Source organism: Balaenoptera ricei, chromosome 9 (genome assembly GCF_028023285.1).
Source record: "Balaenoptera ricei isolate mBalRic1 chromosome 9, mBalRic1.hap2, whole genome shotgun sequence".
NCBI lineage: Eukaryota > Metazoa > Chordata > Mammalia > Artiodactyla > Balaenopteridae > Balaenoptera > Balaenoptera ricei.
Window position 1 is genome coordinate 110955166 of NC_082647.1, and position 25004 is coordinate 110980169.

Sequence of the window (25004 nt, forward strand, 5' to 3'; positions counted from 1 at the left end):
TCACATCAGCCTAATAACCTTCCTCAGAATCTCTTGTGGTTCAGGTGAATTGGTAACAATGCAGTTATATGTCTATTTAACCTTCATTGTTAAAAGATATTTTCACTGGCTATAGAGTTCTGAGTTGGCAATTCTTTTTGTCTTTCAGCATTTTAAGATGTTGCTTTCCTGTCTTCTGGTCTCCATTATATCTGAGGAGAAGTCACTGGTCATTTGTATTGTTTCCCCCCCATATGTTTGTATTATTTTTCCTCTGGATGATGTAAAGACTTTCTACTTATCTTTGATTTTCAGTAGTTTTATTATGAAATGCCTAGATGTGTCTTCCTTTGACTTAGTTCTGTTGGTATTCTCGAGCTTCTGACAATGATGGCACTTATAGGACAGTGGTAAAAAATGATATTTTTAATAAACAGTGGCTACACTGGAGAAATATATAGGGAAAAAAATGAATCTGACTGTGTTGTCACACCACATACAAATTCCTATAGATTCTGGATCTAGAATGGTAAAACTGAGGCTTTTAGAAAAAACAGAGAAGGACTTCTTCATGACCTTGAGTTGAGCAAAAATTTTCTTAAACAAGACACAAGCACTAGTCAATATAAAGAAAAGATAAGCTAGATTTTAATAAAGTTGGGAACATCTCCTATCAAATAAGCCCATTTAGATAGTGAAAAGGAAAACCATAGAGTAAGAAAAGGTGGCTGCAACATATGTATCTCAGAAAGGGCTCATACCTTAAATTGATCAAAGACTAACAAAACTCAATAACAGAAAGACAAGCCATAAAAAAATGGACAAAATTCTTGAATAAGCTCTTCATAATGAGCTTTTTCAAATGACCAATAACTATATTAAAACTATATGACAAGGAGTTCAGCATCATTAGTTATCCTGGAAATGCAAATAAAAACTACAATTAGCTACTATAATAGGACTACAAGATGGCTAAAATCAAAAAGGCTGACAATAATAAGAATTGTCAGGGATGTGGAGTACCCAGTACTCAACTATACTACTATGGAAGTGAAAATGATCCAACCACATAGAAAATTACTTGGCAGAATCTTGTAAATTTGAAAATAATGTCTTAGCCTAGGTCTTATAGTTGCAGAATCTTAAGTAAGGATTAAGATGCCAACACTTTATAAGAAAGATGAAAGTCCATGGCACAAAGGAAGCAAGGAAAGAAAAGAGACAAAGCGATGTTAGGTAGTATATTATTTCACTGGCTATTGCTTCATAATTAGTGCAGGTTGCAATGGAAAGGTTGCAAGGAAGAATAAGCTTCAAAATATTCAGTGGCATATAAAAAATAAGAAGAAAATTACCTACCCTATATTCTATTGGTCTTGGTTCACCTAAAGGGGAGATAATTATTCTATTTCTTATTCGGCTCTTTTAAATTTTAGCTCAGTAATGATTTCTGCATTTGAATAGTAATGGAACTTAGGGCCGTTTCAAATTTGGAGCTAGTCGATATAAGCCTGCTTCAATCGTTGCTGAACATATATATTTTGTGCATACATGCCTGCATTTCTATTAGTTTTATACATGGGGTAACTTTCTGGGCTGTACAGTGTGAATGATAGATGCACATTTTAAGATTCCCAGAAATGCCTCCATATTTCTATATCCTGTAAAGTATCTCACTAGTGCTATGTTGGACGTTTGGTCTGAAGGTAAAATTACTTTAATTAAGGATTATTTCCATAGCCATTGAAATATTTTTAACATTGTATTCTTATTTTAACGTGTTAAACTATATTAATAAAATGAACAAATGTAAAACTGAACTTTTTTCCCTTTAATAAAATGAATTTGCTGCTAATATGTCATTCTTTTCATATATTACTGGACTTATTTTGTTAATTTTGAAAGATTTTTGCATCTATATTTATAAATGAGATTAGTCTCTAATATGTGTTTCTTATAATATCTTTGTCAAGTTTGTGTATCACAGGAAGTCATGCTGGACTATATAGACTCTTTATATTTATTGGAAGTGTTTCCATTTTTTTCTATTCTCTGGAAGAATTGGTAAAATATTACTGTTATTCTTCCTTAAATAGTTAGTAGACTTGATTTATCACTGAAGTAATGTAGGCTTGGAATTTAATTTGAGGAAGATATTTTTATTAAGATTCAATATATTTAATAGATATGAGCTATTCAGTTTTTCTCTTTCTTTTGTTTCAGTTCCAGTAAATTTTTTTTTACAAAGATATATTTTATCTAAATTTTATTTGCATAAATATAGTAAGGACTGAGGATCAACTGCTTAAAGAAACCAGTAGGAGATTAAAAATGAAATAATTGTAAAAGTAACTATAACTACAATAAATAGATAAAGGATAAGGATGAAGATGTGAAATATGACTTCAAAAACACAAAATGTGGAGAAGGGGAGAAAAATATGTAGAACTTTTAGAATGTGTTTGAACTTAAATGACTCCAGTTTAAAACAAGTAGAAATAGTTAGACGTCAACATATATGAACCCCATGGTAACCACGAAACCAAAATCTACAATAGATAGAAAGGAACCCGAGCATAGTACTAAAGAAAATCATCAAAGCACAAGGAAAGAAACAAAAATAAGAAGAAATGAACAGAGAAAAACTTCATGAACAACTGGAAAACAAGTAAGAAAATGGCAATAAGTACATACTTATCAATAATTACTTTGTATATGAATGGACTAAATATTCTAGTCAAAAGACATAGGGTGGCTGATTGGATTATAAAAAAAAAAAAAAAAAGACCCTTCAATATGCTGTCTACCAGAGATTCACTTCAGGGCTAAAGATACACACAGATTGAAAGTGAGGGGATGGAAAAGGATATTTTATGAATATGGAAATGACAAGAAAGCAGAGATAGTGATACTCATATGAAACAAAATAGACTTTAAAACAAAGGCTATAACAAAAGACTAAGAAAATATTATACAATGATAAAGGGATCAATACAAGGAGAGATTATTGTACACATTAATATATATGCACTCACTACAGGAGCACCTAACAATATGAAGTAAATACAAATGGACATAAAAGAAGAAATTGATAATAACACACAAATAGTAGGGGACTTTAGCACACCACTTACATCAAAAGACAGATCATCCAGACAGAAAATAAATAAGGCAATAGAAGTCTTAAATGGTACAATAGACCAGTTGGACTTAATAGATATCTACAGGACACTACATCCAAAAACAAGAGAATACACATTCTTTTCAAATGCATATGGAATATTTTCCAGTATAGATCACATGCTAGGTCACACAAGTCTCAATAAATTTAAAAGGATAGAAATTATATCAAGCATTTTTTCTGACCACAACAGTATGAAACTAGAAATCAATTACAGGGGATTCCTTGGTGGTTAAGAATCCGCCTGCCAATGCAGGGGACATGGTTTTGAGCCCTGGTCTGAGAAGATCCCACATGCTGTGGAGCAACTAAGCCCATGTGCCAAAACTACTGAGCCTGTGCTCTAGAGCCTGTGAGCCACAACTACTGAAGTCCATGTGCCACAACTACTGAAGCCTGTGCGCTTAGAGCCTGTGCTCTGCAACAAGAGAAGCCACCACAATGAGAAGCCCTCAGCAACTAGAGAAAGGCCACACACAGCAATGGAAGACCCAATGCAATTCATAAATACACAACTAAATAAATAAATAAAATAAATCTATTTTAAAAAAAGAAATCAATTACAAAAAGAAAAATGTGAAAAGAACAAATACATGGAGACTAAGCAACATGCTACTAAAAAACCAATGGGCCAATGAAGAAATCAAAGAGGAAATCAGAAAATACCTTGAGACAAATGAAAAGGGAAACACAACACTCCAAACCTATGAGATGCAGCAAAAGCACTTCTAAGAGGGAAGTTTATAGTGATACAGTCCTTCAAGATACAAAAAAAATCTCAAATAAACAATCTAACCTACCATCTAAAAGAATTATATAAAGAAGAACAAACAAAGCCCAGTCAGAAGAAGAAAGGTAATAATAAAATCAAAGTAAATAACATAGAACCAAAAAAATAGAAAAGATCAATGAAACTAAGAGTTTTTTGAAAAGCTAAAAAAAATTGATAAACCTTTATCCAGTCTTACTATAAAAAAAAAAGAGAACACAAATAAAATAAGAAATGAAGGAGAAGAAATAACAACCAATACCACAGAGATACATAAAGTCATAAGAGAACATTATCAACAGTTATATGCTAACAAATTGTCATCCTAGAAGAAATGGACAAATTTTTAGAAACAAACAGACAAGACCGAATCAAGAAAAAACAGACAATTTGAACAGACTAATCATTAATAATAAAATTCAGTTCATAATAAAAAAAAAAAAAGAACTCCCAGCAAACAAAAGTCTAAGACCAGACAATTCCCCTTCACAGGGGAATTCTGCCAAACAAACAAAGAAGAACTAATACCTATCCTTCTCAAATTATTCAAAAAAAAAAAAATTGAAGTGGACAAAACATTCCCAAATTTATTCTATAAGTCCATCATTACACTGATCACAAAAACACCAAAAGACATTAAAAAAAAGAAAATTACAGGCCGATAACTTTGATGAATATATGCAAATATTCTCAACAAAAGATTAGCAAACAAAATCCAGCAATATATAAAAAGGATCACACACTATAATCAAATTGGATTTATTCCAGGCATGCAATTTAGTTCAACATTCTGAAATTGATCACTGTGATACACCACACTAAACAAAAAGAAGGGTAAAAATTGCAAGATTATCTCAATAGTTGCAGAAAACGCATTTGACAAAATTCAACATCCATTTACGATAAAAACTCTTATCAAAGTGGATATAGAGGGTACATGTCTCAAAGTTACAAAGGCAATTTATGAAAAATCCACAGCAAACATCATATGCAATGGTGAAAAGCTGAAAACCTTTCCTCTAAAATCAGAAATAAGATAAGGATGCCCACTCTCACTGCTTCTATTCAACAAAGTATTGGAAGTCCTAGCCACAGAAATCAGACAAGAAAAAGAAACAAAAGGCATCCAAATTGAAAAGGTAGAGGTAAAACTGTCAATATTTGCAGATTACATAATACTTTATAGATAGAATACACTTAAATCTCCACCCAAAACCAATTAGAACTAACAAATGAATTCAGCAAGTTGCTATATACAAAATTAATATACAGAAATCTGTTGTTTTTCTGTAAACTAATAATGAACTATTAGAAAGAGACAGTTAAAAAAAAACTATTTAAAATCTCATCAAAAAGCAAAAAAAAAAAAAAACAAAAAACCTAGGAATAAATTTAACCAATGTGGTGAAAGACCTATACTTTGAAAACTATAAAAAATATTATAAAGGGTATTGAAGATGATACAAATAAATGGAAAGATATCCCATGCCCTTGGATTGGAAGAATTATTATTGTTAAATTGGCTATACTACACAAAACAATCTATAGATTTAATGCACTACCTATCAAAATATTCATGATCTTTTTCATAGAATTATAACAAATAATCCTAAAGTCATATGGAACCACATGGGGTCATAAGACCCCAAATTGCCAAAACAATATTGAGAAAAAACAACAAAGCTAGAGCTATTACCCCAGATGTAAAACTATAGTACAAAGCTACAGGAATCAAAACAGCATGGTACTGGCACAAAAACAGACACATAGATCAAAGTAACAGAATAGAGAGCCCAGAAATAAACCTATGCACCCATGGTCAATTAATTTATGACAAAGGAAGCAAGAATATATTGATACAATGGAGAAAGAACAGTCTCTTCAGTGAATGGTGCTGGGAAAACTGGACAGCTCCATGTAAGATTAAGATTAGAACATTTCCTCACACCATACAGAAAAATAAGCTCAAAGCAGATTAAAAAACTAAATCTAAGACCGGAAACCATAAAATTACTAGAAAATAATATACACAGAATACTCTTTGACATAAACCAGAGCAATTCATTTTTGCTTCTGTCTCCTAAGGCAAAATAAATAAAAGCAAAAATAATGAACAGAACTTAAATAAACTTAACAGTTTTTGCACAGAAATGGAAATCATCCACAAAACAAAAAGACAACCTACTGAATGGGAGAAAATATGTGCAAATGATATGACTGACAAGGTGTTAGTATCCAAAATGTATAAAGAGCTCATACAACTCAATATCAAAAAAAAAAAAAAGCCCAATAAAAAAATGAGAAGACCTAAATATACGTTTTGCTAAAGAAGACATACAGATAGCTAACAGACACATGAAAAGATGTGCCACATCACTAATCATTAGAGAAATGCAAATCAAAACAGTAATGAGAAATCACCTCATACCTGATAGAATAACAATCATCAGAGTCTACAAATTACAAATGTTGGTGAGGATGTGGAGAAAAGGAAACACTTTGTAAACTCTTGGTGAGAATGTAAATTGGTGCAACAACTATGGAAAATTTTATGGAGAGTCCTCAAAAAACTAAAAATAGAACTACCATATGATCCAGCAATTTCACTCCTGAGTATTTATTCAGAAAAAATAAACACTCCAATTTGAAAAGATACACACACTCCAATGTTCATAGCAGCACAATTTATAATAGCGAAGTTATGGAAGCAAACCAAGTGTCCAACAATGACAAATGGACAAAGATGTGGTAAATATATATAATGAAATATTATGCAGCCATAAACAAGAATAAAATCCTGGCATTTGCAGCAAGGTGGATGGACCTAGAGAATATTAAGCTCAGTAAAATAAGCCAGACAGAGTAAGACAAATACTGTATGATATAACTTATATGTGGAATCCAAAAACTAATACAAATGAATGAATATAGCAAAACAGAAACAAAATCATAGATACAGAAAACAAACTAGTGGTTACCATAGGGGAGAAGAAAGGGGGGAGGGCCAAGTTAGGGGTATAAGATTAAGAGACACAAACTACTATGATAAACTAGATAAGCAACAAGGATACATTGTATAGCACAGGGAATTATAGCCATTATCTTATTAAAATTTTTAATGGCTCTACCATAAATTAATACAACATTTATCTTTCTATCACTTTTTTCTTCCAATTTTAACTTTCTTTATTTCATTAAATCATATAATATTTAAATACTATTCTTACATTCCAAATCTACTTCTTTTTAAATCTGAGATTTACAATTAAATTCAGGTGATGGTTACTACCAGGCATCTTCCCTCAGTCATTTCTCAGTGCATTAAGCAAGTTTCTGTCAGATTCAAGTTTCTACGAAGTGCTTTTGCAAGTATTTTGCTGGCATTAGAGAAATGCATATTAAAACCACAGTGGGATACCACTACTCATATATTAGAATCGATTAAAAAAAACACTGAAAATATTGAGCTTTGGCATAGATGTGGAGCAATTTTTAGATACTGCAAATGGGATTGCAAAATGGTGCAGCTGCTTTGAAACAAAGTTAGGCCATTTCTTAGAAAATGAAACACACTTATTATATAACCTAGCAATCACACTTCCAGCTATTTACACAAGAGAAATGAAAACCAATATTCAAAGACAATAGCATGTCCTGGCTACTCTTTGACATTTTATTTTCCTATAAAGTTAGAATTTCTTTGTCAGTTTTAATCAATTTAAATCAGTCTGGGGAGAATTGACTTCTTTACATTTTTGAGTCTTCATAGAAAAAGAGTTGTTTTCAAAATATTATGCTGCTTTTGCTAGTATAATACTACTTCTGTATTTTTATAATACAGAATTAACTCATGTATTTTGACCTTTTATTCAATAACCTTGACAACTAGTGATATCTTATAATAATTTATGTAGAAATTGTTTTTCAGTTTTTTACATACATAAGCATGTCTTCTGTAAAACAAGATTAATTAAATCAGGGATTGATTTGCCTAGAAGCTGGCTTGTTAATGCAAATCAGTGTTGGATTAGGATGCCAGGGCACCTCCTCTTCTTTGTTGAGACCACTTTTTGCCACATTAGCCCCAAGACTGGGTTCACATTTTTGCTCAGCTTGTCAGCTTTTTAGCACCTCTACTGGAAGCAGAAGCCAACAGGCAATACTAGAATTGTCAGAAACTTCTAGATGAAATATGGCCCCAAATACTGCTTCCACCTTTCTCTTAATTTCTTTAGTATTTCAAGCATAATTTTCAGCCTTCAAATAACTTAATATTACAAATTATGAGACAAATCAAATTTATGTGCTACCAGATAGAACACAATGAAAAGATCATAGTGTCCTATATGTGATATTCTTGCCAAATTCCAATGGTGAGTCAAATCATGAGAAAACATGTGAAATGAAAAACATGAGACATTTTGCACAATGACTAGCTTGTAATCTTCAATACTGTCATGATGAGGTAATAATTTCTATACATTCTAGGTGATCAGTGGTATCCTTTTTCTAGAATGGCTAGGTGTAAAAGGTGAGGTCAAGTTTACAGCTTCTAAAATCACACAATCCTCCATATCTTGCAGAAATCCTTTAAATTCATAGGCAATGAGCTCTCTGGAAATATTTGGGTCACAAAGGAAAACTCTTTCATTAAAAATAATTTGCTGAATGACTTTTCATATAAATACATTCACAAGGCAGAAAAATAAAAATAAAATAGGGCAATGTTTTGTTGTTTTTGTTGCTGTTTGTTTGTTTATTTTCCAAGATATTTAGTCAGTAATTTCTTAGAAAGGTCTCCATGAGAATTTTCAGCTTTTCCACAAGTTTCCTAGCTTGGGATGAATTAGAGACTGCAGGTCTGACTGCTTTTCAATAATAGTCATCCCATGCTCTGGTAGGCCTCTGGCACACTGCTTCTGACTCCTTCCTATGTGACAAAGAGGGATCCAACCTCTAGATGCTTCTCCAAACATGAAAAATCCTGGAATAAATGGAAGGAAATCAGCTAGGGTTAACTAAGTCAAAACATAAACCACTGCAGATGATATTCATTTTCACACACAAAAAAAGAATCAACACAGAACTACTTTTATCTAGGCATAGAAAGTGTTGGAATGTATATGAAATCAACAGAAAAGAAAGTAACTTGTTTACTGAGAAAATCAAGGAGATTTTCTTCTCTGGAACATTTACATGAACTCAAAGTTCCCAAAAGTACATAAGAAATGATCAAATTCAACCTTCTGGGAGCAAAGATAAACAAATAAACAAAATGCAGTGCATTTGACAATGATGATGCTGGAGTGTGCAACAAAAATTATTAAGTCATAAGACAAATGAATCTTGACCCCTAAGATTCTGAAAATATTTAATCTCATCAATTCTTTATTGACAGAGTTTCTTAAATGCTAATGGCTATTTAGGTCAATATTGAGTTAATCATGACAGGTGATCAATCAATTAATAGCAGTAGCAGATGTGAATATCTTCTAAGTACGATGGCATACGTAATATAAAGCTTTTGATCTTTAAAGTGAAGGACTAGCAGGCCAAATAGTTATGAAATATGTTCAACAGTTCAGTGTTAGAAACAATGTTTAACCAGAGGGACAGTCCATTTGAAAGTGCTTCCTGAAAAAACCTTATTTCTAATGAAAAGTATATTATATATCTGTGTTCTTTAATTAACATTTCTCTTATATTAAAATTAGAAAGGCCTAAGAAAGTTACAAGCAGAGTAATTTCAAATTACATATTAAAGAAAGGAAAATATTTTATCGTTGCTCTTTTCTGACAAGAAATATTTTTTAAATCATAAGATAATTTATAAAAAATCAATTTTTATTATAAAATAAAATGAGTGCTATGTAGAAAATTCAGAGAGTAAAGAAGCTAAATTATAATAATTCTACCATCTAGAGATAATTAATGAATGCATTGTATTTTTTTTTTTTTGAATGCATTGTATTTTGTTAGGGAAAATGAACCTATTGATATCTTGCAATATTATCTTGTGAGGGAGACTCTTTAAATTTATGGCCTTTTCACATTCATGGCTTCTTTCCCTTGTGACTCATTATTACCTATTTCTTAGAAATGTTAGTCTTTGTGAAATAAGCTATTCTCTGAGATACTTGATATCCACCAACCCACTCCCTTCCCATGCCTCAGAAGAGAACAATGCTTTGGGAGAGGAGAGTGATCAAAGCTGAGACTCAGAGAAGATTGAAATTGATATTCTATGTTTCTTTGGGAATCTCATGTTTGCCTATATGATCCAGACTAAAAAGAAAACATGACTTCCATGATAAACAAATATATTATCTCTTTGCTTTTCTTATTAAAGATGAATGGCATATTCAAAATTCAAAGTGACATATTCAAAAAGTAATTAGGGGTACAATTGGGGATATTTGACTTGTTGATAACAGCAGACTAGATAAACCATAGCAACTCCTCTGCTGAGGAAACTGATCAAAATATTTAAAGAGTAAAAATATGCATGGATAAATAATGGATGATTATAGAGATCATTATTGGGATGGGGAAGAGTTACTGAGTGATGAGAAGGAGTGGCTAAAGCAGGTCAGTCAGTTCCCTAACTAGAGCACCTTTACACTTGGCTTGATATCTGAGAATATAGGGGAGGGCTGGAAACCTCTGGGGAATATATTGTCAAAGGGATTATAACCCAATTCTGAATTATTTTGATCCCCAAAATAAAATTAATTGAGTTGGCCTAAGATTGCTAGTAACAAGGTACCAGGAATACACAATACTCTCTCTTTAAGAAAATAATAATATCCTAGGCCTCATAATTTCTATAAATAATTTTGAAAAGACAATGCCTACACAGTCTACAAAGACTGTAACAAGAGAAAAAGAAGGACGTTGTATAATGATCAAAGAATCAATCAAAAAGAAGATATAAAAGTCATAAATGTATATGTGCCTAACATAAGAGCACCTAAATACATAAAGCAAATATTAACAGAGATAAAGAGGTTGTCCAACATATTGGAAAATTTTCTAGAAACATACAGCCTACCAAAATTGAGTCAAGAAGAAACAGATAATTTGAATGGACCAATTGCTCAAAATAAAATAGAATTTGTAATAATAATTTAAAAAAAGTCCCTGCAAACAAAAGTTCAGGACTGGAGGACTTTACTGAGGAATTATTCCAAACATTTAGAGAATAAGTAACACCTATCCTTCTGAAACTATTCCAAGTATTTGCAGAGAAAGGAAGGTTTCCAAACTCATTCTCTAAGGGCAGCATCACCCTGACACCAAAACCAGACAAAGATATCACAAAAAAAGAAAATTATAGGCCAATATCACTGATGAACATAGATGCAAAAATCTTCAACAAAATGATAGTAAACCAAACTCAACAATACAGTAAAAGGACCATACACCTATGATCAAGTGAGATTTATCCCAGGGATGCAAGGATGGTTCAATATCCACAAATCAATCAATGTGATAACATTAATAAATTGAAAAACAAAAATCATATGTTCATCTCATTCGATGCGGAAAAAACCTTTGACAAAATTCAACAACAATTTATGATAAAAACTCTCAACAAGATGGGTATAGAGGAACATTTCTCAACAGAGTAAAGGTCATATATGATAACCCCACAGCTAACTTTATACTCAATGGTGAAAAGCTGAAGGCATTTCCTCTAAGATCAGAAGCAAGACAAGGATGTCCATCTCAACACTTTTACTCAACTTAATATTGAAAGTATAAGCTACACTAATCAAATAAGAAAAATAAATAAAAAGAATACAAGTTGGAAAGAAGAAGTAAAACTGTCACTGTTAGCAGATGACATGATACATACATAGAAAATATTAAAGAAACTACAAAAAACTATTAGAGCTCATCAATGGATTTGGTAAAGGTTCAGGATACCAAACTAATAAACAGAAATCTGTTGCATCTCTATACACTAACAACAAATTAACAGAAAGAGAAATTAAGAAGACAATCCCATTTACAAGAATAGAGTGCTTAGGAATAAGTCTAACCAAGGAGGTACAAGACCTGTACTCAAAAAACTATAAGATGCTGTTGAAAAAAATTGAAGAAAACATAAACAAATGGAAAGACACAGTGTGTTCTTGGATTAAAAGAATTAATATTGTTTAAATGACTATACTACCCAAGGCAATCTACAAATTCAAAGCAATCCCTGTCAAAATGTCAATGGTATTTTTCACAGAACTAGAATATACAATTCTAAAATTTGTATGGAAACACAAAAGTTCCTAAGTAGTCAAATCAATTATGAGAAAGAAAAACAAAGCTGGAAGTATCATACTCCCTGATTTCAAACTATACCACAAAGCTACAAAACAATCAAAACAGTATGGCACTGACACACAAACAGGCACATAGACCAATGAAACAGAATAAAGAGCCCAGAAATGAACCCCCATTTAATGGGCAATCAATTTAGGACAAAGAAGACAAGAATATACAATAGGGAAAAGACAATCTCTTCAATAAGTGGTGTTGAGAAAACTGGACAGCTACATGCAAAAGAATCAAACTGGACTACTCACTCACACCATGCACAAAAATAAATTCAAAATAGATTAAAGACTCAAAGTAAGACCTTAAGCCACACAATCCCTATAAGAAAACACAGGCAATACACTCTTTGACATTGGTCTTAGTAATATTTTATTGGATATGTCTCCTCAGGTAAGGGAAACAAAAGCAAAAATAAACAAAAGGGACTAGATTAAACTAAACGTTTTCTTAAAATGATGGAAACTATCAGCAAAAAAAAAGACCACCTACTTTGAGAGAAGATATTTGCAAACAGTATATCTGATAAGGGGTTAATATACAAAAATATAGAAATTGCTGATATAATCCCCCAAATCAAATAACCTAATTAAAAAATAGACAAAGTATCTGAATAGACATTTTTATAAGGAAGACATACAGATGGGTAACTGGCACATGAAAAATGCTCAACATCACTAATCAGCATGGAAATGCAAATCAAAACCACAAAGAGATTCCACCTCACATACGGTACAATAGCCATTATAAAGAGGACAACAAATAACAAGTGTCAGCCAGGATGTGGAAAAAAGGGAAAACTCGTGTACTTTTGGTGGGAATGTAAATTGGTGCAGCCACTATGGAAAACACTATGGAGAATATCAAAAAGTTAAAAATAAGACTACCATATAATCCAGCTATTCCACCCCTTAGGATTTTCCCAAAGAAAACAAAAGCTCAAATTAGAAATGATATATACACCCCTATGTTCATTGCAACATGATTTACAGTAGCCAAATTATGGAAGCAACCTGAGTGTTCACTGATAGAAGAATGGATAAAGAAAATATGGTGTATATATATACATGTATATATATAAATATATGGTATACATATATAATGGAATATTACTCACCCATTAAAAAAATGAAATCTTGCCATTTGTGACAACATGGATAAACCTAGAGGATATTATGCTAAATCAAATAGGTCATACAGAGAAAGACAAATGCTGTATGATTTCACTTATATGTGGAATCTAAAAAACAAAACAAATGAACAAACATGACAAAACACATAAATACAGAGGAGAAACAGGTGGTTGCCAGAGCGGTGGGGAGTGAGGAGAGGAGATAAATATGTGAGGGATATAAAGAGGTACAAGCTTGCAATTGCAAAATAAATGAATCATGGAAATGAAATATACAGTGTGAGAAATATATGGTAATCCATCATGACTGAGTTGTTGTGGTGATCACTTTGAAATGTATAGAAATATAGATTCACTGTGTTGTGTAACAGGAACTAAAAAAAAAAAAAAATCCTAGACCTCATACTATTTCTATAAACAGTTTTGTAAAGACAATGCCCAGTATACAACCAAAAATAACCAAACACATCTGGAGACAAGATAGCATTAATAATATAACCAATATAAGCAATAGAAAATATAAACAGACCAATAGAACTACTCAATATTGACATTATCATGCACAGGTACTAATCATGGTGCTCAATTTTAGAGGGAATATGATGACGTTGAAACAAGACTTGATCTATCCAATCTTTCCCCCTAAACTGATAAATGAAGTAGGATAGCAAAAAAGAAAAAAAATCCAGATAATATCTTCAATGAAACTAAGTAATAATATTATTCTAAAGATATCAGATTAATAGATGAAGAGGCCAATCCATCAAGCATAACTACAAAGTTCTCTTTACCTTCAAAAAAAGTCCCACACTTTAATTGAGTATGCAATAGATAGATCTGTGATAACAGTTGAAACTGAGTTAAACCTTGAAGTTTTCTTTATGACTATGTCTAGCAGGGAATGGAAGCAAAGAATGAGTAGGATAAGGCAAACGGGGCCTTCAGAATCTCAGAAATTATTCAGAGAAATGTAAAGTTTTACACTGAGAAGAAATTGTTCACCAGAGAATAGAAATTCTTCGGACCAATAACTCTGGGATTGAAGGAGAGATATTTGGTTATTGGTGGTGGGGAATATGAAGAGACATATCTCTGAAAGTATTGAAGACATGTTCTTACTGAGAGATCATTTTCTTGAATACTTTAAGGTCATGAAAGAAATCTCACTCCTGTGTATATATCCAAAAAAAGAAAATGAAATCAATTATCTCAAAGAGATATCTGCACTCCCATGTTCATTGCAGCCAAGGTATAGAAACAACTTAAATGTCTTTAATGGATGAATAAATAAAGAAAATATAGTAAACATATACAATGGAATATTATTCAGCCATTCAAAATAAGGAAATTCTGCCATTTTCAACAACATGGATAAACCTTGAGGGCATTATGCTAAATGAGATAAGTCAGAGAGAGAAACACAAATATCATATATCACTTATATGTGAAATCTAAAAAAAAAATGCTAATTTTGGGGACTTCCCTGGCAGTCCAGTGGTCAAGACTCTGCACTTTCACTGCACGGGGCGTGGGTTCGATCCTGGTTGGGGAACTAAGATCTCACATGCCACGCAGCATGGACAAAAAATAAAAAAATTAAAAATAATTTTAAAATGCTAATTTCATGGAAACAGAATTGAATGGTGTTTGTCAGGGAGTGGGGATAAAGAAATGAGGTGAGGTAAGTCAAAGGGTAAAAACTTTTAGTTATGAGTAATAAGTTCTCAGGATCTAATGTACAGCACAGTGATTACAGTAAATAATACGGTATTGTATACTTGAAAGTTGTTGAGAGTAGATGCTAAGCATTCTCACAACCCACCCATACTCAAAGCTAACTATGTGAAGTGATGGATATGTTAATTAACTTGTTCTTGGTAATCATTCTATAATGTATACGGATACAAAATCATCAAGTTGTACACTTTAAATATACACAAGTATATTTGTCAATTATTCCTCAATAAAGTTGGAAAAAAAAGAAAAATGAGTCCTCCAGCAGTGAGGCTGGTAAAGTTAGCCAGGCTTACCTCATTCCCTATAAAGGAATTTCAGTCTAATCATAGATAAAAATCCAAAATCAAGATGTATAGAATACTACAAAAATAAAAGTATATATTCTGTATTGGTAAAATCAATCCAAAGCAGATAAAATCAAGACATGTCTAATAAAACTATTGAAACTTAAATTTTAAAAATCACCTTTGCATATGGGCAAAAAGGTAAAATTTCTTATAACTGAAAGTAATCCATATCTATCGGACTTTTTGTAATAGTACTTTATTATCTGGAGGCAATAGATTTCCATGTTTAAGATATTCAAAGAAAGAATGATGTAAACCAAGAATTTAATATCCAATGAAATTGACTTTCAAGTATAAAGAAAACAGAGTTATGAATATATGAGAACTCAGGGAATTTTTATTTTATGTGTCCTTAATGAATCAATTAGAGAATGGTTTTCAGAAAACCAACAGACTGTTAAGAGAATTTTCCACATACAATCTTTGGTGAATATTGTATATAATTAAAGGTAGAACTTATATGAAAAGATGAAGTTAATAGTGACAAAATACTTTGTCACTGTTGAATGACCTAATATTATAAAATAATACAATAAATAAAAGTAAAAGCAGACACATGGAAAGCAGTAAAATCCTTGTTGATAATAAATGGTTAAAAATGACTATTTGTTCAAACATATCCTGGGAGAACGGAAGGGCAGGAAAATGACACCAGACAGCAACAGGCAGTACCCACAAAAGAAATAATAGGAGAAAGATAAACTGTGCTTGCCACAATAAGAAAATTAAAAACAATATAGAGAAATTTGGAAGAAAATTCTCCAATGACCTAAAATGAAAATATAGAAATAAAATCTTAAGTAACTATATTAAAAACATTGTGGGTGGTAAGAAGTATAGAAGTTCTAGGCAGAAGGAACAAAATATATGGACTTACAGTCCCAAAAGAAGAGAGCTGCAAAATTAGGGCAGTTGCAAGATTTGAAAAATCAATGGCTGAGAACTTTCTGAATCTAATGGAAAGTATTGAATTACAGTTTCCAGAAGGCCAACCCAGCAGCCCCAAGCACAACTGGTGGAAAGTACAGATGAGAGAGAGAGAACACAAACTAACGACCTCCAAAGGGATAGAAAGAAAATTGACATCCCCATTAAATAAATAAATAAATAAGATAATGGTAGTAGGAAAACAAAAAACTTGCCAATCTAAAATTCAAACTTATCTCAAATATATTTCCTTAATAAGGATGGAAGAAGAAAATTTCAGACAACAAAATGGGAGGCCATCTGTGACCCACAGAACTGTCCTACAGGAAACATTGAAGGGTGTTTCTGTCGTGGAGGAAAGATAAATTGAGAGGGAAAGTTCACAAGATGGAAAGGAGCAGAAAGCAATGAAAAACATAATTGTATGCAGACATATTGGCCTTAAATGTGGGTCCCTAACCTCACATCCCAGTGTTCATACCAGGGTTCTCCTTGTCAGCTTGTCCACAAACCTCAAAACCACCATAGCATACCTTTCTGTTTCCTCCTGGTGAGAAAATGCTTTTCTTTTTTTTTTTTTTTTTTTTGCTCTGAGTCATGAGAATTGTTACAACCCACATTTTGTAAAAATGTGGTGATATTCTATTAATATTATCAGCACAGTCAATAATAAGGATTTCTTCTGCATTTCAGTTATTACTCTCCACAACTGCTACAGTGAGGTCAGCTATGATTGATTTTCCTATTTTACAGGGATTGCAATAATGTGCCAAATGGTGGGAGAATTTTCCAAGCCTATCTGTAGTCTTTGATGCACAGTTAGTATAGGAAAATACAGGAACTGAATTTCTAGACTGCTGTCAGCTGGATGAAATCTTTTGTCAGAGCACTGCCTGATAGAAATGGATATCTCTTACACTTATATACCAACACTATTTCATGTGAGATACTGATTTGTTGCCATTGGACACTCACCTTTTCTGAAATTATAGAGAGCTTCCATTTCAAATGTGTATGCAATATCAGAAATACACAAATTTCTACTTCTTTCTTCCAGATGAACTTTTTCTTCATCAAATACATGACTGAATGGTATCAAAAACCAGTTTTCCTCTAAGCAAAAGTAGAATAGATTGGAGTATGTGAAGTGAGCTTTGATACTTTAAAGAATAATGTTTTTGTTATTAGGTCCATGCTAGGAACTTAATTACCTAACAATTCACTCAGAGAAGAGGAATAATAAGAAAATGGAAATGTTCCTTATTGAACATGATTTTAATTTCATTCCTCTATGGTGCTTTTCCCTTCCAACAGAAAGACATTAGATTAGTCACTGAGGTGATTACCATCTATGCCTAAGCACAAAGACATTATATCTTACCAAACATCACCCAAGAACACATATGAGGTTGTAATTTTTCATCAACAATAAAGACTTCAAAACAAAAATTATCAACTAGTATGAATTGATAATTTAATTCTTTTATCTTTGCTAATCATAACTTCATTTAGCATCAGAAAAATACAACATTTCAATTATGTTAGATTTCCCGGCCACTTTACTTCCACTGAAGGGTTCATTCGAGTTTTTGTACAGCAGGTAAAGCTCTGTTTTCCTCCCTTATATAGGGAAGTACGTTCTGTCAGGCATGTATTTGGTTCCTTTGTCCTGTCATTGAGGCTTCCAGTTCCATTACAGTGACAGAGAAGGGAAATAAAGAGTTAGATTATTGAACCTATGAAGAACAATCTAATACATAGTGTCTATCATATTGGAAGACCATTTAAAGTATATAAATTTGAAGAGTTAATAAGAATCTCTAAATACACTATGGCCTGTGGTTTTCACAACACCCCTGTGCAGTTTACACTATTATTCCTTCATGCCTTCAGTCCTCATCCTCCTCAGTCATAGGAGAGACATGACTGTTCATATATGTTTCATCACCATTCTCTAATAATGCAAAATTGAGATGACTGCATATTCAGGCTTCAGAACTCTTTAGAATGTTTTATTTCACAAAAACCTATGAAAATGTATAGTGTTTTCGATTTCCATGCTAGAACACTCTGCATGATGGTCTTGCTTCTTGATATATATGATATATCTGTATATGGAATATATACTACTTCTTGAAAGTAACTACTGTCTCAGTTTGAAACTTGTATCCACAGAGAATTGCTTGAGCAAACATAGAGTCCTTTCTACCTTCATTCCTGTCTATATTCTTTATCTTATTCAAAAATCAAAACAGAGAAATAACTACATAATATTTTTTTTGGAGGGGTTGTTTGTCTTTGTGAGAGTTTTTGGTTCCTTGAGGTGCTACTTTTACTGATTGTGGGTTTGGCATTATGCCCTCGACTTCCACAGAGGCACACACAAGAATCATGCATCCACATAAAATGTGTATTTATGCTGGGGATGCTGTTTTGGGTGTTGTCTACTACATCACAGTTTGTCTCTTTTAGGAGGACTCAAGGGAATAACTTCCCTTCAAATCTCTGTGCTCCTTTCCTCAAAAAATGGTTTGTTTTCGTGAGGATGTATTTGATTTGCTCTTCTGTCTAGAACAGTTATTTAAGGCCTTATGATATTTCCCCATCTTATTATCCTTTACCATGAGTTTCTCTCAGTTTTTTAGCCTCGTAACATACTTTAGACATTTCTATAAGTTTTCAAAAATTTGACATGCAGATGAAAAAATATAACACACCATCACCTTCATTACACTGTTGGAATAAGTAAGTCTCAGAGAAATTATTGAACACATTTTTTTTAATCATGGTGGAGCTACCATGATTAACTCAACCTAGATTCTAAAATTTAGCATTTTATTCTTCTGCCTAGGGAGCTGGGAAAGAGTCACCACAATACTAGCAAAAAAAGAAGGCTGGATAACCTACAAAACTGTAACATACTCTGAAGCTACCTGAGAGCTGAGGTTACAGGAAACCTTAGCCAAAGCACAGAAGTAAGGAGTGGCTGACGTACATATGGGTGAAAAGAAATCAGCTAAAATTTCAATGATTGTTTGCTAGCAGGGTAGAAAAGAGACGCTGGAAGCTGAGACACAGGGAAGTTAATGTTCACTTACAGTCTCTTTTCCATGGACCTCCACTGGATGCTCCCAAGAGAGATAAGGGACAGAGCTGAGAACCAGACAGTGTTTCCGTGTGTGGGGCAGATGTGCAAGGAGCAGCCACTCTTGCAAGAAAGGAAGAAGGCTACACCCTTCCCTCCTGCTCCCTTCTTTCACATAAAGCAATCAAATTCAGCATCTAGAGAAGAAGTAGCCAACTTTGTCATGCCTAGGACCCAGGTAAAGGCTCACTGTTGATGTAGGTGGCAGAGAAAAATCACTTTAGACCTAAGGAAAACACAGGAAATACTCTGTGACCCAGCACCTAAGTCAACATCATCCAAAGTCTCTTACCAGGAAGGGAGAAGTAGGAAACTCTCCCATTAAAGACCCACCAAAAATGCTAGGGACTAGGCAGAGGGGAAGAAATGATGAATCTCACCCTCAAGGAGCAGGAACGTAAGGACCAACAAACACTGTGGATGGTCCAGGACAACCTACCATGCCCCTGCCTTCCACTAACAGGCTGTCAAGCAATGATCAAAAAGCAGCAAGAGATTATGCCTTCCAGTCTGGCATGCAGAGTTTGAAGGTCATTATTCCTCACAGCAAGAAAAAAAATCTGAACTACCTGAAAAATATCAACTCTCTTTAGATCCATCAGAGAATTGAAGTTATAGGGCTGCCCTGAGTGTTGGAAAGACAGGTGAATAGAGAACCACAGATTACCAGGAACACAAGCTCATGATCAGAAGTCAGCTATTAGTACCTGTAGGAACACCTCAACTGTGATCCATGAATTGCTGGAGGCTCTGTGTGGAAGAGACTGAGAGTTAGAAAACAAAGTTTATGTGAGCAATCAATATGTCTCTCAACAGGCAAATGAATGAAAAACAGTGGTATAGCCATATAAGGGAATATTATTGGTAATAAAAAGAAATGAGCTACCAATTCATGAAGAAATGGATGAAATTTAAAAGCATGTTGCGAAGAAAAAGAAGTCAATATGAGAAACTAAGTACTGTATGATTCCAAATATATGACATTCTAGAAAAAGCAAAAACTAAGGAGACAGTAAAAGTATCAATGGTTTCCCAGGATATGGGGAAAAGGAGAAAGGGATGAATAAGTGGAAGGGCAGGAGGTTGTAGACCAGGACAACTGTTCTGATACTGTGATGACACATACAGGTTGTTATACATTTTATCAAAACTCACAGAAAATGCAACACAAAGATTGAAGCCTAATGTAAACTAAGAACATTAGTTAATAATATGTATCTGTCAATTTCAATAAATGTAACACAAAAATGCAAGATGAAAAAAATGAGAAAACTGTGTGGGGGGTGAGTGGGGTTGGGGGTATTTGGAAACCGTGTTTTCTGCTCAATTTTTCTGTAAGTCTAAAGCTCTCTGAAAAACAAAGCCTGTTAATTAAAAATAAAATAAAAAGCAGCATCAGTCTACTGCTGGGAGCAACACAGTAGAGATAGACTCATTCTTGGGTACAGACATACTGAAGGGAAATATAAAAGTTGAGGCTAGAGCACAAACACAGAAAAATCCTATGGACTCTCACCTCACCCTAGGCACAAGGTATTGTTAAAAAAAAAAAATGAAGCCTACAGTGCTTCATGGTCAATTATTGGTCAATTAATCTATGACAAATTAGTCAAGAATATGGAGTGGGGAAAAGACAGGCTCTTCAATGAATGGTGTGGGGAACACTGAACAACTACATGCATAAGAATCAGATTGGACCACTTTCTCACTCCACATACAAAATAAGCTCAAATGAATTAAAGACTTAAATGTAAGACCTGAAAACCTAAAACTCCTAGAAGAAACCGGAGGCAGTATTCTCTTTAACATCAGTCTTAGCAGTGTTTTTTTTGGAATTGACCATATAAGCATGGGTTTACTTCTAGGCTCTCTATCCTGTTCCATTGATCTATGCGTCTGTTTTTGTAACAGTGCCATACTGTTTTGATTACAGTAGCTTTGTAGTATAGTCCAAAATCAAGAGGTGTGATACCTCCAAGTTTCTTCTTCTTTCTTGAGATTGCTTTGCTATTTGGGCCTTTTGTGTTTCTGCACAAATTTTTTTGGGGGGATCTGCCTCCTCAAGCAAGGGAAACAAAATCAAAAATAAACTAAAGGGACAAGCTAAAAGGATTTTGCACAGTGAAGGAAACTATCAACAAAATGAAAGGCTACCTACAAAATGGGAGAAGTTATTTGCAAATGATATATTTAATAAAGGATAATATCTAAAACAAATAAAAACTCATACAACTCAGCATCAAAAAGCAAACAACTGGATTAAAACACAGGCAGAAGGGCATGTTTTTTAAAGAAGAAATACAGATGGCCAACAGGCACATGAAAAGATACTTGACATCATTAATCATCAGGGAAATACAAATCAAAACCACCAGGAGATACCACCTCACACCTGTCAGAATGGCTATCATCAAAAAGACAACAAATAATAAGCATTGGTGAGGATGTTGTGAAAAGGGAACCCTCATGCACTGTGGGTGGGAATGTATATTGGTGCAACCACTATGGAAAACAGTGTGGAGCTTTCTCAAAACATTAAAAATAGAACTGCCATATGTTCTAGCAATTTCGCTTCTGGGTATTTACCCAAAGAAAACAAAAGTACTAATTCAAAAATATATATGCACACCAGTGTTCATTGCAACATTTTTTTACAATACCCAAGATATGGATGGAATGTAAGTGTCCATCAATAAATGGAAGGATAAAAAAGATACAGTGTATACACACACATACACAATGTAGTATTACTCAGCCATAGAAAATTAAATCTTGTCACTTGTGACAACATGGATGGATATCAAGGGTATTATGCTAAGTCAGACAAGCCAGACAGAAAAAGAAAAATACTGTATGATCTCACTTGTGGAATCTAAAAAAACCCAAAAAGCAAAAGAAATAGAAACAGATTCATAGATAGGTAGAACAAACAAACTGGTGGTTGTCAGAGGGTAGTGGGTGGGTACTTGGATGAAGAGGTTGAAAGGTACAAACTTCCAGAGAGAAAATAAGCCATGGGGATGTAATATACAGCATAAGGTATATGGTCAGTGATATTGTAATAACTGTGTATAAGGATAGATGGTTACTAGACTTATCATGTTGATCATTTCCTAATGTATGCAAATATTAAATCACTATTTTGTACACCTGAAACAATTTTAAAAATTAAGAAAATTAAATTGACAAATTCTCATAAAAACTACATAAAAGGAAACAAGAAAATAAAATGTATGACAATGCCAGTACAGTTTGGGAGGGAGCAACTAGAAGTACACTATTATAAAGTTCTTACATTATACATGAAGCAGTATAATAACTTGAATGTGGTTGGTTATATATTAAAATTTTATGTTGTAAACTCTATGACTATACCAAAAATATTAGAAAAAATGGTGTAGCTAATTACCCATCGAGGGGAAAAATGGATCACAAAATCAAATATTCAATTAATCTAAAAGCAGACAGAAAATGAAAAAAGAAACAAAACAGATAAAAACAAAACAAAATGAAAAAATAGCAAAATGGTAGATTTAAATTCAACAGTATCAATAAATAACTTAAATGTAAATGTATATACACATCAATTAAATGACAGAATTTTTGATATTGAGTTATAAAGCAAGACCAAACTATATACTGTTACAATACATTTTCTTTAAATTTATAGATATAATGTTACAAATTTTAAAAGATATACCAAAAGAAAGATACCTTATTTTAACACTAGCCAAGGAAAGCTGGAGTGGCTGGACTTCATAACAAGGAAAGTGCCAGGGGTAATACAACCAAGAGAAGGGGACTCACTCTTTAAGAAGATAATCGTCCTGTGTATCACATAATAGCAGAGCTTCAAACACACGAAGCAAAACTACAGAACTGAAGAGATCACAGGCGCGTCCACAATTCAAGTTGGAGCTGTCAACACTCTCCTCGGTCATCAGCAGAGAACTTTGATAGAGTTACTAAGAATAAAGGAAACACTAACCCTGGACCCCCATGCTCCACTCAACAACAACAGACTCACACACATTCTTTCAGCGGAACGTTCCCAATATAGACCACAGCTTAAAATTGAAAACTTTAAAAACTGTGAATCTTTGTGTCCATATCTAGCATATTTTTTGACCACAATAAAATTGAACTTGAAATCAGTAACAGAAAAGGTATCTGGAAAATAGGCAAATATTTGGAAATTGTTTAAACAACACATCTCTAAGTAACCCTCATATCTACACAAAACCCAGTACACAGACATGTATGGTACATTTCCTCATAATTTTCACACATTGAGAGAAATGCACAACAGACCATTAGATAAACAAGCTTGCAGATCAGTACAATAATACTATGTAGCAGTAAAAATAACCAACTACTGGAATATGCAGCGACAAGGATAGGTCTTAATGTATTCTGGTAAAGGAAAAGAAGCTAGACTTAAAAAGGTGCATAGTTAATAGCTCCATTTACATTTTAGTTTGGAAAAATGTACAATAGGGTCAGAAAACAGGTAAGTAGCCACCAGTGACGGGGGTGCTGGGGAGAGGGACTGTTTGCAAAGGAAAGAAAGGGAACATTTTAGGGTAAAGATTTGAAATGTGTGCCTTGATTGCTGTGGTACTTATATCACTGTATGCATTTGCCAACATTCATAGCACAGTGCATTAAAAATGTGGAAGTCATGTGAAGCAGGAAATTATGCAAAGGTTAATGTATGCAAACTGTATCTTAAGAAATCTAACTTAAAAACAATGAAGTCTATTTCAGTCTGCCCTACCATGGAATAAGCTAGACCTTTGTACCTGGGGAACAAAACAGAACTTCTGTGGGGGATGGCACGGGACACCTTTAATGTTTTTAAAAAAAAAAAAATTTCCCGTAGATACAATGATAAAACTAAACTTATGGATAAAACTTATGGATAAAAGTAATTTTATTCTAAAGGAACACGAGTGTTTCTTTGCAATGAATAGAGTTAGCCAAGCAAGATAACTTTAAACTTGACTGTTTTGTTGTTTTTGGAAGAGTTAAATATGTATGCAGCAAAAAGTATTTCCAAACCGTGAGAAGTAGGTGTTAAATTTCAAAAACACTCAAGATTTTCAATTCTAAGAGTATGTCAGCAATGCATCTCAGTTGCTTTCCCAGAAGCTGCAGTCTTTCTTTGATGACTCTGGCATTTCATATGGATAAATATCTTAAATTATATTATTATAGTGTGTATTTCCTAATAACATGCATTGAAATCTGTTAAAATTAAAAGGATCTTCTAAGGCATAGTTAGTTTTGTTTGGTATCTTGCATCGAACTAAGTCTAATGAGGGCAAAATTATATAAAGTTCATGAGTCAGTGACCAAAACAGCTATATAAAATACTTAATTTTCAAATATGAATTATTTGAAGAGGTCAATATTCTAAATTTAATGTGATTTTAAGTTCATTGGTGGGTCATTTT